The sequence below is a fragment of the Acomys minous genome (assembly GCF_964271855.1).
Source record: "Acomys minous genome assembly, chromosome: 5".
Lineage (NCBI taxonomy): Eukaryota > Metazoa > Chordata > Mammalia > Rodentia > Muridae > Acomys > Acomys minous.
This window is the reverse complement of record NC_140494.1, coordinates 82,860,392-82,878,453: the sequence shown is the minus strand read 5'-3', so window position 1 is coordinate 82,878,453 and position 18,062 is coordinate 82,860,392. Positions and strand designations below refer to the sequence as shown.

The window sequence follows — 18,062 nt, the reverse complement described above, 5'->3', positions numbered from 1 at the left end:
TTTTTTTTTTTCAATACAGGGTCTCTTCATGTAGCCATGACTGTCCTGGATCTTGCTCTGTGAACCAGGCTGGCCTGGAGCTCACAGCAATCCACCTGCCTCTGCCTCCTGATTGCAGAGATTACTCTTGGTGCTGAGGTTAGCTCAGGGCTGTGGGCATGTGAGGTGCGTGCTCTGCCACTGAGGCATGTGCTCTGCCACTGAGGCATGTGCTCTGCCACTGAGGCATGTGTTCTGCCACTGAGGCACGTGCTCCGCCACATGTGCTCTGCCACTGAGCTGCATTCACAGTGCGCTTCATGCTACTTCAGTTTGATTTCTCCTCCGATATAACTTTTGGGTCCTTCAATCATCGATAACCTTATGAACACAGAGTTCAAAGTCAGCAAAAATGCGTCATGATTTCCAGTGACATGGACTCTACTTTCCTTCAATATTGCTTTGTTTATATATTAACCTACAGCAACCTAGTTATGCTTATTTAAGAATGGTGCCTTATGTGACTGATTGTAACAGTAGACATGGATGACATGCATGGGTACCACGGTCTGGAGAGTCAGGTGGAGGGTCACTCCTAGCTACAATTTTCTCAACTTCTTTGGAATTAAAAAAAAAATTTAGTTGTATGTATTCTACATTTAAAACTGTAACACGCTGTTAGCTGTCTTAATTTTCATAACATTTTCAAAGAAAGTGAGGATGAGAGCCTCTACAATAACTGCCTGCAGCATGCTCCCCGGCTGGGCACGGGTTTTGAGCCTGTCTTCGGATGGAAAGCACCTCTACCCACAGCTGCCTTGTCACTGCAGCTGCTGAGGCTGCTCACTGGCTTGTCATAAGCTCACTGGTTTTCAGTCCTCTACAGATACAGGCCTTACAGGGGTCTCTGCTTATCTCCTCTTTGGATGAGCTGCTCACAGGCACCAAATTCTGAAAATTGTATTTGATGGTTACAACATCCTTTGAAGCGAATCCTGCAGGGGAAAGTAATCAGAACCAGGATGTTAAAAAAAAAAGAACCTGGGAAAACCTCGATGTTATGGTGTTAGGTTTAATGTTTCTAGTAGTTAAAAAAAAAAAAAACAAAACTCACCCTCACCTCTAGGCTGGAGAGATGGCTCAGAGGTTAAGATCACTGGTTGCTCTTCCAAAGGTCCTGTGTTCGATTCCCAGCAACCACATGGTGGCTCACAACCATCTATGATGAGATCTGGTGCCCTCTTCTGGCGGGCAGGCACACATGCAGGCAGAGCACTGTATACATAATAAATAATCTTTAGACAAATTAAAAAACAAACAAACTCCCTCAGGGCAGGCAAAAACTGTATTTGTCTGTTTCTTTTAATGTATTTTAACATTTTTTTTATAGGATGGTCCTTGTAACAGGGTTTCAGACCTTACCAGGCCCTGAGATCTTAGCACACATGACACCATGGTAAAAGTATCATTCAGGCTGTAAAACTCAGCATAAAGCACTACCTGCCAAAATGAAAACAAAGACCTAATCCACCAAAGTCTATAGTTTTGAGAAATGTACTAACTTTGCTCTTTGGCTTCTGGAGTTCTGCTTCTAGCTAACTGTTCTTGTTAAGAATGTCAACCCAGGATATGGTTTTTGTGTTTAAAGCTCAACCTGAGAAAGGCCCAGGCCTACACTGTGATCCCAAACACCACTGTAGTCCCTGGCTGGTGAATACAGACTTTCCATTGTCTTACATCCGTGCCTGAGCAGTCTTCTCTGGAGGACGCCCCACAACTGTCACTAGGCACAGAAATGCCTTTATTTGGAGTGGTAGTGCAGTAATTTGAACGGAAGACACTAAATTAGGCTTAGGTGTTATATTCCACGGGCTAATTCTAACAGAGATCTCTACTGTCTTATTGCTACATTGCTTTAAGGGAGACAGAGTGGTTTTATAGTCTTCATTCCAATGTGTAAGATCCTTTATGCTCAAGGAATAAAGCCACTCAGAAAAGTAAAAAGTTTCAAACCTTTTAAGAAATGATTGTCTTAGCCAGGCATGGTGGTGCACACTTATAATCCCAGCACCAAGGGAGGCAGAGGCAGGTGGATCTCTGTAAGTTCAAGGCCAGCCCTGTACACAAAGCAAGTCCAGTATAGCCAAGCCTACACAGAGAAACCCTGTCTCAGATAAAAAGAAAAAGAAATGCTTGTCTTTACAGTATAACAAAGAAAGCTACTTCAAAATTATTCAAGTTAGTTAAGATTAACTTTAAGTTATAAAGCTCCAAGCTTACTACAGTATATACAAAACAAGTATGGTTTTTCAAATCCGGATAGGTAAATATTGTTCGTTTGATTTTATTTAAGGTGTGTTTTACAGTGCTGGGGACCCAAGGCCTTGTGTGTGCCTCATCAAGCACTCAACACTGAGCCTAAAGTGTTCTCCCTCTGCCACACACACAGTTTTAAAAAGTTTCTATTTGTGTGTAAAAGAGTAGACTATGCACCCGGTGCAGGTGCCCGGAGAGAGCAGAAGGAGCTGCAGTCACAGGCAGTTGTAAGCTGCTTGTCTGAAAAAGCTGCAAGCACTGGTAACAGCTAGACCATCTCTACAGCCCCGGAAGTGCCCATGCCTTCCCTTCCTCTCCCGCCTCTCCCACACCCCTCCTCTCCTCCCCCTTCCTTCCTCCACGCCCTTCTCCCTCCCCTCCTCTCACCCCTCCTTCCTTTTCTGGCAGGGTTTTGCCTCAAACTCTTGATTCTGCCCTCTAGGCCTCTGGAGGAAGAGATTACAGGCGTGTGGTGCACTCACCAAAGAAGTGTCTTATATATTGTTTTAGAGGAATCCATCACCTGATCCCACGTCCCGAATTTTATATACTATACTAGGTGTGACACTGCAGTGTTCTTTCCTTTTGAACTGAAACCTTATGTGACGTCTCCAGTTCATTTATAGTTTAAAATCATGTTTATTTTAATTTTATTAAGACGGGTCTCATCGCCTGCATTAAGGCCTGCGCACTTCATGCCTGCACAGCCACAACAGCCAGAGGAGAGCAACAGGCCCTATGGAACCTGAGTTCTGGAAGGATGTCAAGTCCCCAGGAAGGCACAGGGAACTGACTCTGGAAACTGCAAGAACAACCACTGCCCTTAACAGCTGAGCCACATCTCCTGCCCTCTCATTGTTCCTTAAGTAGCTACTGTGGACTCTTAATGAACAGTGAGTCAGAATTGATGGAGCACCAAGGACGCTTTCTTAGAGCGCCAGAGGACTGACAGCTCAGGAAAGACAATCACACGGAAGTGGGGTGACAAAGAGAAGTCAAGAAGATATTTCATCCCACAATGAAGATTAAAAACCACATGATCTCTCAACCACACATAATATTCTGGTCTCTGCTCTTTTGGAGTTTAATCTTCATTTTTCGATTTCAGATGATCACTATGGTTTGTAATAGAACATGAATATTATGTGTGGTTGAGAGATCGTGTAGTTTTTTAATCTTCATTGTGGGATTAAAATAATAAAACAAGTTACAATTGTATTATATATATACACATATATGTATATGTGTGTGTGTGTGTGTGTGTGTGTGTGTGTGTGCCACAAGCTATCTCATCTAAATCTATTTAGAAAATAAAGCTGTTGGAAAGAAAAAAAAAGATATTTCATAAATCCAGATTATCGGGGTTTACAAGCATGAAAATAAGTGAATCTGAAAGAGTATGTAGAAAGAAATTAATATGGCTATGCAGAAATTAAGGAAGTAGAAACTCAATACAATGTTTCAACAAGAACAGACCTGTTTCTGTGCAGAGACTAAGTACATCTAATCTAAAGTAACAGAGTGAATCTATGTGTATTCGAACTGGAGCTAAAGAGGACACATCAGTTCGAGGCCAGCCTGGTCTAAAAAGCAAATCCAGGACAGCCAGGGCTACACAGAGAAAGCCTGTCTCGAAAAACCCCCCAAAAGAGAAAACTTCAGTGTATGACAATGAAGTCAGTGTTACCTTATGCAGTGCTGTGGAAAGTCAGACACACATAAACCACAATTGAAGAGCACATGATGAGTTCCTAGAAACAAGTAACTAAATCAGCCTCCTACATGATACAGCTGCAGCACACAGCAAGCAGCAGCTGAGACTGAAGCGGCCAGAGTTTCCACCAACAGTGTCTGAGGACTGAACAGATTAGCACGGAATTCTTTGCATAGACAAACCTTATTCTAATGCCAAAAGGAGAGCACTACATAAAACACAAAGGAGAAGAACACTAGAAAGTCCTCATGCAAAGCTGACTTTACCTTGACACACAAAGCAGGTGAACCGAAACAAATATATGCAAAGAAAAATCACAGCCCAGTTGCCAAGATCTACACAGACACAGAGATTGTCTCTAAATAATACAGCAATGGAGAGAAAATTGATTTAACGGCAAGAATGTGAGACTATTTCAACACCGACAAACTAATAAAATAAGACACCAAACGTGTAGACTTAGAGACATGAAAAATGACTATGTTAATAGATAAATGAAAGTCTTGTGGTAAAATATGATCTTTGCTTAGTATAATAGATCTCAACAATGTGAGAGCAGAAGGAATATCCCTCAGAATAGTAAGGACAAATAGACACAAAGCTAAGGCAAACTATGAAACAGGAAAACTGTAAATATTCTTATCAGGACTAACTCAACACAGTGCATCAGTGAATAACAATTCACGGGCAGAGAAAAATCTAAAGGGGACAATATAACAGAGACTGAAAGCAAGTGGACCTTCTTGAGAAAAAATGAAAACTCAGATCAGACCACTCACACTGTCTACAAGTATCTTAGACTCCTGGTCTTTAAAAAAGTATTATGCAGACTAGGGCAGGTCACAGTTATTAATGCCCATTCCCAGATTTGGATTCTATGTGCTATAGTCTCTCTTTTTTTTTTTTCTTTTTTTTGTTTTTTGTTTTTCGAGACAGGGTTTCTCTGTGTAGCCTTGACTGTCCTGGACTCACTTTGTAGTCCAGGCTGGCCTCGAACTCACAGCGATCCACCTGCCTCTGCCTCCCGAGTGCTGGGATTAAAGGTGTGCGCTGTAAGACCCCCAGCATGGTGGTCTTAACGTGGAGACCCCCACCAAGAACCAGCGAGACCAAGGTTTCGGTTGCAACACGCAAGAGGCTTTATTGCAGGGGGTCGGGTACCCGGGCGTCTCAGTCTCTGGAGAGGCTGGCGCGGCGAGTCTTTCGGGGGCCTTTTATAGGGATTTTAGCGGGAAGCGTGGGTACAGAAGCGAGAAGCATAGTTACAGGGCTCTGATTGGTAAATTTAAATGAGGCGAGGTTATGGCCTGGTCATCAGATGGGCTCTAGGAACAGGGGAGTTTACCCGTTCCCTGGGCCAGGTGGCCGACCATAAATATCTTGTTTGACATGAAGTGAGGTTATGGCCCGGTCATCAAATGGGCTCTGGGAACAGGGGAGTTTACCCGTTCCCTGGGCCAGATGGCCAACCATAAATATCCTGTTTGACAAGGACAAACTGTTTCTGTTATCTCAGCATGCTTTTATTTTTCTCCTCTGGGCCTCAGGCCTCATCTTATCCCGGGAACCTATTATTCTAGTCTTGCCTTGCAAGATAGCGTTACTGCTGCTATGCTTGCTATGGCGGGTGCACAGGGGAGGGGGTCTTACATGCGCCACCACGCCCGGCTCTATGTGCTATAGTCTCAATCGGCCTGGCAAGGCATGACCACTAGTGTTGTACTTGCCAGGCTATTTGTGGGTACCAGAAGGTTTTCTGGCTCAATATGAGGCTAGGTCTACACACACAACAATACGTGTGCTACATGGGAACATGGATCAGAGGCCCTAGGTAGGAATCCACTATGACTTTTGCTCCCACACACAAATGGCTCCGTTCACAGCCATAGCCTGGTGCTGCTTTATGTCTGGGTCAAAGAAACTTTGATTTCAATGGGCAACAGTTATTTCAGAGACTCAGAACTAATGAAAGACAGAGAACAACCGAACGCTTACTGTACAGCCTATAATGGGAAATGCGTTTTACAACATCTAATGTTAGTCTCGGTGAAAACTTCCAGAATAATTAATGAAATAATATCTAGCGAAACCAATTTCATGTCCTCGTTCTTCTGTCATGCGAGCCCCGCCCCACACATTGTCCAGTCTAACACACCTGGGTCCTTTGCTGCCCTCTACTCTGTCTTCACCACCTAGGTCTCTTAGCTCTCTTTCACAGGGGAGCAGATCTGGCTGAGCAGTGGGAGACCTGCGTGTGGGAAAGAGATGCTTCAGAACGCTCCTGGAACTTTCATGGAACAAAACTGAAAGACGCTAAAAACCTGACAAAAGGATAAACATGAAGGAAAAACAAAAAAAATATCATGAAAAAATGTTTCTTTTTCTCTGAGGATTTCACTTTTTCTCTAGAGATGTGAGACTCCGTCACACACAGTTCACACACATGCAGAGTCATTTTCCCAGGAAGCCCGAGGAGCAAGGAAAACTGCAAGAAAACTATTCTGACCCACAATATCCAGACTGCTGCTGCACGGCTACAACAGGAGGTCTCTGGCATTCCCATAGATGCAAGAAGTCCACAGTCACAGAAATCAATGTAAACAAATTATGAAGTAAAAAAACAAAAAACAAAAAACAAACAAACCAAGAATTTGGCCACATGTGCACGGGCACAGTGGTTTTCTTGAACCAAGGCGATGACAGTAAAGAGGAACTGACTCAGCAAAGCCCCATCACAAGACAAAGCACAAGGACCACATGAGCTTTTTCATTTTAGCTTTGGAAGACTGAGTATAGCAATGTGTTGCCTTTAATATATTTAATATAATTATAATATTCTAGCTGATGTGACTGCCATTCTCCTGTTCTTTTTGCACCCTTCCCTACAAGCAGCTACCAAAATGGATAGCTCATCTGCCCTTTTAATCTTAAAATCCAATAAAAGGATCCATGATCTTCGGGGTTTTTTTCCTTCTATTTTGATACTTGGTCTTAAAAAAATAAAATAAGAGCCGGGCGTGGTGGCGCACGCCTTTAATCCCAGCACTCGGGAGGCAGAGACAGGGCGGATCGCTGTGAGTTCGAAGCCAGCCTGGTCTACAAAGCGAGTCTAGGACAGCCAAGGCTACACAGAGAAACCCTGTCTCAAAAAACAAAAAACAAAAAACAACCAAAAAAAAAAAAAAGGAAAAATTTAAATGCTTGAGATTACTCATTTTTCTTTTCTTTTTCTTAAAAGACTTGTTTATGGGCTGGAGAGTTGGCTCAGTAGTTAAGAGCACTGACTGCTCTTCCAGAGGTCATGAGTTCAATTCCCAGCAACCACATGGTGGCTCACAGCCATTCATAATGAGATCTAGTGCCCTCTTCTGGCCTCTGGGTGTACATGCAGGCAGAGCACTGAATTATAATAAGTAAATAAATATTTTAAGAAAAAAAAAAGACTTGTTTACTATTATATATACAGTGCTTTGCCCGTGTGTACACCTGCAGACCAGAAGAGGGCATTAGATCACATTAAAAATGGTTGTGAGCGACCATGTGGTTTCTGGGATTTGAACTCAGGACCTCTGGAAGAGCAGTCAGTGCCCTTAACTGCTGAGCCATCTCTCCAGACTGAGATTAATGATTTTTCAATGACTCCTACAAAATACAAAACAACTTGAAAAGGGAAAATTATTATCTATCTCCCAACTGAAAAGCAGAATGGAACCAATACAGTGTGGCTTTTCCTACCATGCCTCAGAATGAACTGGCGATCAGACCTGTAGCCCTTCACGTTAGTGATGCCCAAGGGCGCAAAGGAAGGACAAAACACTCCTAAGGGCCCATTAGCTTCATGAATCAACTTCTGAAGAATTTCCAGAAATAGCCATTTTATACAATTATCAATTCCTTTAAAGCCTTAAAAATCAACAACCTGTGTCAGTGGGCAGTGGTACATACCTATGGTCCCAGCAGAGGCAGAGGCAGGTGGATCAAGCCCTGCCTGGTCTGCGAATCGAGACCAGAACAGCCAAGGCTACACAGAGAAACCCTGCCTCAAAAAACCAAACCACCACCACCACCACCATCAACAAACCCCACAACCCTGCAGCTCTTGCTGAAGGCACAGGTGTTGAGGGCTTCTTTCCCTCAGGGTGTGGTTAGGGTTGGTGACTCAGCTCCCTGGCTCTCTCTGCTCTTCAAGCATGCTTAGTTCTTACATGCTCATTTGCATACTCACATAACTAAAGCACACGATTTAAATGGAAGAATAATGGCCCCCACTAAGGTAGTTTATAAATATGGTATTTACTATATAGACACAGTTATATTAGTAAATTACTACAAAGTAAAGCTTTGAATCAAGAATCTTAAATACAGTGCTGTATTTTTTCCTCTCCACCCTTTGAGTCTTCTGCTAGGAATTAATTTGGTGCTGAGAGTGTAGCTTACTCATAGGACAGTTGCTTTGTTTTCCAGGACTACTAAACATAAAAGGGAACTTTTCCTCTCTAAAAATAAAGTTGTAAGGCTAGTGTAAGGGTTGATGAAAGACAAAAGAAGTTCACAAGGCAACCTAAAAACAAATGCTTCAGAAAAAAGTCAAAAGAAACAAATTTACAAAACAAAACATACAGGCACTTTATCATTTGCAACTCTACCTCTTGTCACTGGGAGACTGTCCCTGAGGCTGCAGTGACGCAATTCCTTAACTTTATGGCATATGTTAGATGTTTACAGTGATTCCTGACATTTCCCCTTCTTCAAGAAAACAGGCCACTCAGAGCTTCCTGAGCACCACGCCTTGTTTGCTCATGCCTGTCTTCATCTATGCTGTTCTCCAAGTCTAGAATGTCTGTCTCCTCCATTTGAAACTTCTCCATCCTCAAGTCAACTCTGATCTGCCCTCAAGTTACCTCCCACTTACACTTACTTCTGTTATTCAACCGACTCCTCAGAACAGCTGCTGTTTGTTGTATCCAGCTCCTACAGTTCAAGACGCTGAACAAGAAGGACCTCTTCTTTGTGGGCCAGAGCTCTATCAAGGACTCCGCTAAGATACAGTCAGCAGGATTTACAGATGATTATCCCTAGGTGTCTAGGAAGGGCCACAGCCATTGTGACCTCCTTCCTCTATGACACATTAGCAGATAAGCTTATCATCTGCAGTCTTGGGACTGGAAGGGTATAGGTTAAAAGCTAGCCTGGGCTACACAGTAGGAAACTCTCAGCAAAAAGTAAGAATAACAAATTAATAACAATATCAAGCTTACTGGTTGGGGCCTTGTTACATTCTCCAAGGACATGGTGCTACCCCCGGTGTGCACTGAAATGTGTGCTCCTGGACTAGAAAAAGAGGGTGCAAAGTGCACTTAAATGAACAGTCACTTCAAAACTGTTTCATTATAAGTACCATCACAACAAATTATTCCTACAACTGATTTTTTTTTCCTAGGAATCTTGCTTGTAGGAAGTTTTTGATTTTGTGTCAAAGTGGTGATTTTTAAAAGGTGAAGGCATGAGATAAACTGCTGCTAGGAAGGAAGAGGCTAAGATACAGTCAGCAGGATTTACAGATGATTATTTCTTCTTGGTGTCTAGGAAGGGCCACAGCCATTGTGACCTTCCTCTATGAAATCACTAGAGTCAGGAAAGAACTCGGTTCAGGGGAACTCAATCACATAATTTTCACTCAAGAACAATCAGTTTTGTCCCCTTTTAAAACAACAGTAGTATCAGGCATGGTGATGCACTCCTTTAATCCCAGCACTTGAGAGGCAGAGGCAGGCAGATCACTGTGAGTTCGAGGCCAGCCTGGTCTACAAAGAGAGTCCAGGGCATTCAAGGCTAACACAGAGAGACCTTGTCTCAAAAAACAAACAAACAAACAAACAAACAAACAATAAACAACCCCCCCAAAAAACCCTCAAAACACAAAAAACACAACAGTAGTTACTATCTATCAATACTACGAACCAGTCAGCTTGATCCAAGAAGAAACTGCATAGTGCAAAAGCCATTAATTAATGTGGCTCTACACTTTGAGGTAGGATCTCATTGTGTAGCCTAGACAGGAGTAAACCTCTCAATCCTGCTGTCCCAGCCTCCTGAGTTCTGGGAACACAGGCATACAGCACTATGTCCAGTCTGGGAGGCCTTCCAGAGGTCCTGAGTTCAATTCCCAGCAACCACATGGTGGCTCAAAACCACCTATAATGGGATTTGATTCTCTTTTCTGGTGTGTGTATGTGTGTGTGTGAAGACAGCACTCATATACATAAAAAATAAATCCATAAAAAAACTAATTCCAACAAACTGATGACTAGGAACGGTCCTGGGTGCATGCCCCAATTACAAAGTGAGAATAAAATGAAATGGCATTACGTATCTCTAATCTCTGTGCCTGTCACTTTGACTTCTTAGAAGTTAAAGTTCACAGGTATCAAGACAAAGTGCTTTCTGAAACTGCTTCCAGTAAATGGCATAAACTTAAAGGTATTCCCCCAAATTACAAACACACACACACACACACACACACACACACACACACACACACATACACACACACACACATACACACACGTTAAGCTCAGCCTCCCTTCTCTAATCTGCAGTTCTCAGTTTCTTTGGGTTCTTGAAAACGAATGAAGTGCAGGTATTTTCACTTCCACCGGACATCCCTCTGATCCACCTGTAACTCCTTGATCTATAGCGAGTGCTAGCAGCCCCTATATTACTATTATTACAAGTGAGTGTATTTTAATCTTTAATGATAATCTCACTAAGTAGGCTTTGACTTCTTAGCAATTTTATGGGTATAAACTACGTAGGAAAATCCTAGGTTTCTAGAAAGACTCTCCACATAGTATTACGATTTTTAGGTAGTCTCTTTACATATTTTTTGAGCTACAGTTTAACTTCATTCTGGTTCCGTTCATGCAAACAGACGAGGGCACAGAACGCTGCGGTTTGCATGGTCGCGGAAGCCTTTAGCTACAACTCTCTTCACCACTCTTAACTGAGAAATCTAGCAAAGAGGGGGCGCGGGGCAGACAGCGGAATAAACTTTTGTCCCAGCCGCTTCTCCATACCTAAGAACACTCCACCGCCGCCCATGGATGGCTGTGCAAGGCTCGTCAGAGAACCGCGCTTTTGCGGCTCCCTCCGTCTGCCCTGCGGGGAGGGCGGCGTGCAGTCCCTCACTGTCCCTCCGATCGGAGGGGAAAACAAATCCTACGCACTAGCCTTTCCGGCTGCTCAGAAACTTGTTCCCGAAGTACCTGGAGGGAGAATGAACGGAGACCGGACGCGCCCCAGCTGCAGCCCAGACGCTGCTTCTGAGCCTGCGGGCGACAGCAGTCTGGAGGAGGGGACTTCTTTCCCGAGGGTCTGGGCGTGGAGGAAGCAGAAGCGGAGGGGTCCGAGGGTATAGTAAATTAAGGTGTTTGTTTACACGGAGCCCAGAACTAGAGAACGTCCTGTGCCCATTGTAATGCAGCATAAAAAGACTAATTATATTAACGATGTAGTTAGGTACATAGCAGTAACTTTCATGGGGATCCACCTAATTTTGGAAGAATTTATAATATAGGAAAATGCTGTTACCCAGCATCCAATCAACAAAGAAGTCGGCTGTGGAAGGAAAAGGGAAATATATCAAACGCCACAGTTTTTCTATCACTTGCTTTTTCAAGAGAGTGGCCTTTGAGTCGGAGCTCCCCGGAGAGCTTTCCCAGCCACCACAGCATTCTCTATCCCAGCCCTACAAAATAGCATTGGCACTAGTACACTCATAGGCACACCTTTCCTGGTGGTAGCACAAGGGGACAGCATCTGTGGACAGCCATTGATGATTCTTCCGAGCAGCCTGCAGAGCAGTTATAGCAGTTTGAAAGCTCCGCCAGCATCCAGGACAGTTGTAGACACTGAATCTGAGTCGGTTTTTTGTTTTGTTTTGTTTTGTTTTTGTTTTTTTTTTTTTTTTTTTGAGACAAGGTCTCTCTGTGTAGGCTTGGCTGTCCTGGACTCGCTTTGTAGACCAGGCTGGCCTCGAACTCACAGCGATCAGCCTGCCTCTGCCTCTGGAGTGCTGGGATTACAGGCGTGCACCACCATGCCTGGCGAATCTGAGTCGTATGCTGACTTCTCAGCATATTCTGTTTGGAATGTAGAAAACCAAGTGATCTTTTCTTAGATTTTAAAAAATACTTTATTAAGAATGTTATCACACTTGAGTTTTCTCATGGAGAAAGGATTGGCTAAAACCACTGTAAAAGACACACTTGTGATGATCTCAGGAACTGATCCACTGCTCTATGGATCTCCGGTTGTTATCAGCCCATATCCTGAGACATCCACTTATAGAACCTGGAACTGCATTAGAAAGTCACCGCATCGAAAAGGTGGAGAACCACCTGCTCAGAACCTTTGGCAGAGCTTAGAGCATTCCAATTAAAGACACGTGTGGCCTGACTTGTGCCATTCTCCTATAAAGGCATTCACATGGATTTCAAGTGATCAGTATTCTCACACAAAGGTGCGTATGCCACTCCTTAAACAGGTCCACATTGGAAGGAGGAGTAAATAGGAAAAAAAGTAGATCTTACATACGTGAAAAAGATAAAGCCTTCTTGGACAATGATGAAAGCGGCTGTAACTAGAGCTGATGAAAAATTATCATTTTCAGAAAAAACAAAAATGTATTTGGCAGAGAGAAGATGTGTCTTCTTTCCAAAGGAGCGTGGTAAAAATGTGTACTCTCTATGCTAAATAGAATGGAGTGAAATGTGATCAAAGGGTCAGAGACTATATTCTATTTTGATGGCCAAAAACACTCCATTTTATGCTAGGCATCCATCTTGCTGCCCTCTGGCCATCTGTCCCTGCCCACAGTCCCTGGAAGGTAAGCTCTCAGTACTAACCCTGTGGATATCAGAGTGTTTTGCAGCATGTACGTGTGTGCTATGTTTGCACCTGGTGCCTGCTGAGATTATGAAAAGCCTCATAATTGTCGTGTTTTCCTTGCTACATGAAATATATCATTCCATGCTGGCCTGTCTGTAGGAATGGTGACAAGACTTCTGGTTTCATTTTGACTCTTGTGTCTTTTTATGTGGCTTCGCGTTGTCCATAACAGAGTTGTATTAATTTTAGCTTTCAGTTTTTAACACCTTGATTTGACATTTCAAGAAGAATTCCAGCCTTCTCTGTGGAGCCTTAGTTGATTGGAGTTGCTTTTTAGAGCAGGTTGACCTTGAACTCACAGTGATCCACCTGACTCTGCCTCCCAAGAACTTAAAGGCATGTGCCAACATGACCAGCTTGTCCAATTTCTTTATAAAGATACTTAGTGCGATGAACTTTCCTCTTAGCACTGCTTTAATTGTGTCCCATATTATTGGGTATGTTGTGGCTTTAGTTTCATTAGATTCTAGGAAGCTTTTATTTTTTATTTTTATTTTGTCCCTTACCCAGATGTCACTGAGTAGGGAGTTGTTCAGTTTCCATGAGTTTGTAGGCTTTCTTTTGTTTCTGTTGTTTTAAATTTAATCTATTGTGGTCTAATAAAATGCAAGGGATCATTTCAGTCATCTTGCATCTGTTGAGGTTTGCTTTGTTACCAAGGATATGGTAATTTTGGAGAAGGTTCCATGCAGTGCCGAGAAGAAGGTATATCCTTTTTTGTTCAGGTGAAATGTTCTGTAGATGTCAGTTAGGTCCATTTGATTCGTGATGTCTATTAGTTTTATTGCTTCTCCATTTAGTTTCTGTCTTGATCTGTTTATTGGGGAGAGTGGGGTGTTGAAGTCTCCCACTATTATTGTGTAGGGTTTGATGTGTGATTTAAATTTTAATGATGCTTCTTTATCTGAGAACCAGTAAATGTGCCCTATTTCCTCATTAATTTTAATGTTAAATAGCTCAACTGTCTTTGAAATGTATGCTGTGTTATGTATATACACTCATCTATTCTAATGTTTTCTTTTATTCTCTCTCTCTCTCTCTCTCTCTCTCTCTCTCTCTCTCTCTCTCTCTCTCTCTCTCTCCCCCTTGTTCTTTGGTTCTTTGAGACAGTGTTTCTCTTTGTAGCCTTAACTGTCCTGGAACTCATTCTGTAGACCAGGCTGCCTCTGCCTCAGGACTACTGGGATTAAAGGTGTGTGCCACTACTTCCCAGCAAATTTTTCTAAAATTTATTTAGTTATTTTATGTATATGAGTTCTCTATCTGCATATGTGCCTGAATATCAAAAGAGGGCATCATATCCAAGTGTAGATGGTTGTGAGCCACTATGTGGGTGCTGGGAATAGAACTCAGAACCTCTGGAAGAGCAGTCAGTGCTCTTAACCGCTGAGCCATCTCTCCAGTACATGGTTTTCCTTAGTAACTGACTAGTTCATAAACATATTATGATGGTCAATACTCTTTTTCTTTATAGCCTTCTTTCCTTTTTGTAATCAAATGCTAATACTTTAGATGATCTGTTTATTAACATGTATGTTGGATTTTTTTTCTTGTAGTACACTTAATTATTTTAGTTGTTAATTTTTATTAATTACCTGTTGAGCACTGAAAAGACTTCCTTTCAAATATGTATATATTACCTTTCAAATTCTTATTTTTCTTCTTTTGTTGAAGAATTTCCTCAGAAGTCCCACTGTATTGCTTCCATTCCAAAGGGTCCAGGTCATTGTTCCTTCATGTTTTTCTCTCATTTTATAAATATTGGTAGATGGTCTCACAGGTAGTACATCCCATCTGTCCCAGGGAGTCAAGGTATACAATACTTTGTTTACTTGGATCTACTACCAACAGACTCCAATATGCCTTAGAGTGAATAGGTATGAAAATAAGTTCTTTTTTCAAAAATATTGATTCTTTGGGTCCATATTCAATAGAACTGTAGGCACCATGCTTTAGTTTCAGGTTTAAAAAAAAGTGCTAAGCACATGAAGAGATGGGTAGCTTTGACTTTTATTTTACTCACCCAGCAGATACATAATAAAATTTGATGACTTCAATGAGGCATTGGCCATTTTCTAGTATCTGGATATCGCCTCCATTGATGGTGCAATTTCAACCCTCTATTTAAGATTTCCTATTGAGGCCCTGGCCTTAAAGCACCCTTGATTTCCTTTTCCATGACCTATGTAATATCAAGGCCTGGATCGATTCCTATTTGCTTTTCTTGGTCTGTATGAGGCTTATTCTCCGCCCTTCACACCGATGCCCTCTTGGGGGATAACTTAGTGCTAACATAATCCATGAAGATTTGACTAGTGTTCTTAGTATGTCAGGCTCCAAGTTGTGTCTCCTTCTTCTTTCAAGATTTACTCCATCTTTCCTCTGTGTAACAGAAGGTTTCTGCTCTGAACACTCGTTTTCTTTTTTTCTCTGGTGAGAGCCATTCTGTAATGGCAGCAACAGTAAGTTGACTTAGATCACTCTGAATCATTGCAGACCCATGACTGTGCTCTGTCATACAACCTATGACCTTCACGGTGTCTGTAAGGGTTGTGTGAGGCCTGTGTGGCTTCACACACTCACTGTCGTGAAGGTGTTGCACTAACCTTCTGTACTTTTTTGCTTTGGTGGTTTCTTCCAAGATGTATTAGAAGTGCTTGTGTCCCTTGCCTTCATCAGCAGACTTCCCCAGTTACAGCCCGCTCCTGGGTGACTTTGGCACACTCTAGGAGCTATAGTTTTCTTGGACTCTCTCCCTGTGGCTTCTGTATCTGATCCTTGCCCAGCTGTTTATGGTGCTCTTCTGGTGTCTTCTTTTGAGCCTTGCAGGGCTCTTCAAACACCATCTCTATTTCATCTCCATCCTGTTATTTCCTTTTTTTGACCTTGTCCCAAGGCTTCAGGCTCCATCTGTGTCCCATTTTCATCCCTGTATTTCCTTATTCGAACTTTTCCTGAAGCTTCAGGCTTCATCCCCATCCTAAGGTGTGTCGGTTGAGACATGGAGACACTGCTTGGATGGCTTTTGTGAGGGTGCTGGCTCCCTGGTATGGTAGAGCCTTTCAGAGCTCCAAGCAAAGGCAAACATCTATCTGGCTTTTGGTAGGTGTCTGTGGATAGTTATCACCCAAAGAATCACAGCTTCCAGGAGATGTATGATCCACAGGTTGGTGCAAGGTTGGAAACCTATCAGTCCATGGAATGAAGAATTCAGAATAGCTCTTCTTTATCAACAGAACTGACTTTGGGCATCATGGTCAGTCAAATTTTGAAGCTAATAGAGTTAGAAATATCAGAAAATGACTGATGAATATTCAAATGTTGAAAGTTCACTAGGGTCCACTGTGTAGAATTTTTGGAACTGTAGAAATCCTTCCTTAGGAGAATCTCAGCAAGAATCAGTAATAGGCTCAAGATCCAGAACTCAGAAACCAGACTGATTGCCCTAGTGAGCCACTAGTAACACACCAGACTGAACCACACAGCTAATACATCAGAGGCAAGCCTCACAAATGATGCCTGACTCAAGGGATTTCCCTATCCCCTGCCTTCAAGACTCCATAGCTGGTTGTGATGTCACCAGAAAGAACAAAGAATGAAAATCAATATTCATTGGAGTGTGGAGGCACTCCCCACTTCCAATTGGGTCCAGGATCTTAAAGTGCCCCCATACCCTAGTGGGAAGTTTGAGTATTGTGAACTACTCATAAACATCTCAGTTCCCTCCTGTAGAGTTCAGTGCTACCTAGATTGTCTCAGCATAACTAAGATCACCCTTGCTAGTATACTTGTATTTATGAAATTTTCCATCATGATAAATTATAGAAAACAAAATATGATTACCCTTGAAAACAGCTCCTAACAATATGCTTCTATTTACAGAGGATAAATATAGTTTCACAGTGATAAAAACCCAGTAGGTACTGTTGTGTGACAAAACTTTTTCTCCCCGGAAAAGGAACCCAGGAAAGACCAAAGTGTACATACCACTATAGTCCTCCTTGTCAGTATGATTCATTGAGAAAGATGCACTGCTATTTGGGCAACAATCATAGCAATAACACAAGCCTGGAATTCCTCCCTAGAAAACAGGAGGAAGAATTAAATTGGTGCTCGAGTTACAGAAGTGTGGCTTCGCAGGGGTGCTGGGATTTGAACTCCTGCCGCCATGATTATACAGCAAGGAGTTTAACCACTGATTCATCTCTGGCCCCTTGAGCAGGCTTTTCATCTATTTTCAAAAGTGTGGAGATGTTTTTACAAGTTTGACCAAAAGAATTGGGTCACATATTGTTTTTTTTGTTTTTTGCCACTGAAAATATTAAGAAACTCTGGAACTATATTTTTACCAGTGTTTTACTGTAAGGAAAACAAATGTACATTTTTCTTGTAAAAGGTTTGACTTTCTTATTGTGATTCTTATTTCCCCACATGTCACTTTTTTTTTTTTTGTACTGGGCTTCTGTCTAGTTGCACTTTGGAGGGATTTTTTTCACAGACAGAGAAAAACCAATGAAACGCCTATTGCTGAATAACGTAATGACAGGACTCCCTTCCTAATGGTGAACATCATATTTTTAGGAAAAATTTACAGTGCTAGGCTTATAGAAACAAAACTGTCAGCTGGCCCGAGATGGACCACTTACTTCCAGGTGCAGTTGGACTATTCTTCACAAATTGCTGATTGTTGCAAAATATTTCATTGCCTCAACTATTGCTACAAGGCAATGGGTCTGAGGATTTGACAGGCTAACAGCCGAGCTCTGCTTTTGTATGGAAGTCCAGCTTGGTTGGATGGCAAAGCCACCTGCCCATGTTTGGGCAGCAAATGTCCCAGAGTGCTTTTGGAATAAAACAATGGATTCCCATTTGCTTTGGTAGGTGTGAAAAGTTTCCCAGGCTTTTCATGAGATATCACATGATATCAGGTGTTGCAGGGCAGCATTTCATGAGATATCACGTGTCTTGGGGAAAATCTTTCTTTAATCTGGGGGTTATGAGGTGACAGGATCCATCTTTACTCTAGTCCACAGCTTCTGGTGGCAGCCTGCATATATGGAGGATATTGAACATGGTAGCTCTTTCTCTTTTTCTGCTTACTCTA

General features: G+C 42.3%; 1 protein-coding gene across 1 annotated transcript in view; it reads right to left on the bottom strand.

The window, feature by feature from the left end:
* Positions 1-18,062, bottom strand: part of LOC311597496 (olfactory receptor 7D4-like) — a gene marked incomplete at both ends in the record, with an annotated part of 336,911 nt that overhangs the window by 144,513 nt on the left and 174,336 nt on the right. The gene's annotated exons all lie outside the window — the stretch shown is intronic.